The sequence below is a fragment of the Sprattus sprattus genome, assembly GCF_963457725.1.
Source record: "Sprattus sprattus genome assembly, chromosome: 16".
Lineage (NCBI taxonomy): Eukaryota > Metazoa > Chordata > Actinopteri > Clupeiformes > Clupeidae > Sprattus > Sprattus sprattus.
In genome coordinates, this window is record NC_137914.1 from 1,939,069 (window position 1) to 1,941,456 (window position 2,388).

Genomic DNA, 2,388 nt, shown 5'->3' on the forward strand with positions numbered 1-2,388 from the left:
GACTGCAGTGATCTGACGTTAATTGCAACGATCCGTGCCGGGCCCGCCGGTGATCGGGGAGTGTAGATCAATTTTTTCCTCCGGTGCCCCGATCTGTGGCTATGTTGCGGCACCGTATTGCCCTGGCAATTAAAGATGTCTTTGCACATGCGTAGACCCCTCACTCCTTCTGCGCTCACCTTGTGTTTACGGAAGCGACTCAGTAGCTCGGCCGTGAGTTCAGTGTCGTTTTTCCAGAAGACGGACAAAACGGCAAAATTGCGTCTCCCACACTTTCCCCACCTACGCGCGTGTGCGCGCGCGTGTGCGAGAGAGAGGTTTGACGGGTGTCTGGTGTGAAAAAAGTTCCACAATGACCATCTGTTTTACTGCGATAACGCTTTGTAACCGGTTGAAGCAGTTTCATATTAGAAGGGCTGGAATGAATTAGCATGGGATTAACTGGGACATTAAACGAGGGTTAGTCCTTTTAAGTATCCAATTTTTATAAATTCTATTGGGAAAGTTGGAGAGTCACCAAACGTCTATCAAAAATGTTTTCTACAGTAACCAAAAAAAGAAAAAACAGAATTTTATTAGGTACATTTACAAATCATATGTTTTGTTAATAAAGTTAAAAAGGGAATTTAACATTGCAGAAAGAGAAATTAAAAGCCCAATACCTTTTTGCATTAGCAATACCAAGAAAACCTTAAGAGGTATTTTTGAAGAGTGGCTCTCCCTTTCCCTTACTCTCCAGATTCACAGGGCACATCTGATGGCATACACACACACACACACACACACACACACACACACACACACACACACACACACACACACACACACACACACACACACACACACACACACACACACACACACACACACACACACACACACATACACACAGACACACACACACACACACACACACACACACACACACACACACACACACACACACACACACACCCTTGCTCTCCAGATTCACAGGGCACATCTGATGGCATAAGAGGCTCTTACAAGGACATAACTATGCATCAGAGGTTCTTATAATTCAATTCAATTTTATTTAAATAGCGACAAAACAATAAAATTGTCTCATGACAGAGCCCGCTTAGAGCAAGCACAGTGGCGACTCATAAAAACTCCCTGAAGAAACGCGGCACATGTAAGATTTGTAGAAGAGTTGTAAACCTACTGCATCAAAATACATTTACAGCTCGTTGCCATTATGTTGACAACCATTTAAGGCTGTGCAAATCTAATGTAAAAAGATCACCATCATTCTGCGCAATCATTGAAATAGATGAACGCTCAGTTGTAATGTCTTGGTCTTTTGCAGTAGATCATAGCTCCATTATATCAAACGTATCGACTGCAATATGTTCACTCTGCTGTTTAAAAATACAAGGTTTTTTATCTGCAGCTGTAATTTAATTCTAAAGGTAAAATGAAAAAAAATAAAAAATACTCATGTGAACTCTGTAATGTCTGTAGCTAAGTACTATTAGTAGAATGAAAACCGCACTCTCAAGCTTTTCTCTTTTAACAATAAGACCAGTTTATTTTAGTACAGACGCGTTTCGGCCTTACGCCTAAGTACTTACAGGCATAAGACCACGCGTGAGTTCTCAGTGTTCGGTTTATTCCAGAACTGTCTCTTCAGTACAACACAACTTAATCCATACTCATGTGTAACGCTTCTTCTACACTTGGCCTAGAACAATGCCCTTGGTTTATGACCCTGACCTCTTCAGGTCACTACCTGTCATTACAAACTCTATATATGATATGCCTTTGTTTCACTTATTTTCATTTATTTTGATTATATTTCTCTCACCCAAAAACGCACATATGTAACTAGAGGCAGAGATTGCATCTCACTACCATGAAAACCATTTTGCGCTTAGAATGACAACTTTGACTTTTTTGTACTGGGGTCATGCATTTCAATATTTTTACAATAAAAACTACCTGTTGCACTCTTACCCTATCCTACAGCTTTACAGTATGCGTCAGCCTTGCTGGAAACCTATCTGGGTTGGATTGGTTTGCCTGATAATACTGTGCATCCATGTGAGTTGCACAAGGGGCTTTAGCGTCAATGGCAAGGGTCACCACAGGTCAGATGTTTACACCTTTACTTATTGCGACGATGTGATTGTCCCTACAGATGTATATGCTCTCTGGTTGCCATGCCATTGAGCCGGTCTCTTTGGTGTGGCAGTCAGAGCCCATGTTTGGCACCCCGTTGACCCGGGTTCGAGTCCTGGTGGGGTGATCATGCTCTCCCTTCACTACACTTAAGGGCAACACAGACACTAGACTGTTTTAAGACTGGCCTAAAAACCTTTTTATTCAGAAAGGCATTTCCTACTTTTTCAAAAACGTATAATTTTCTTA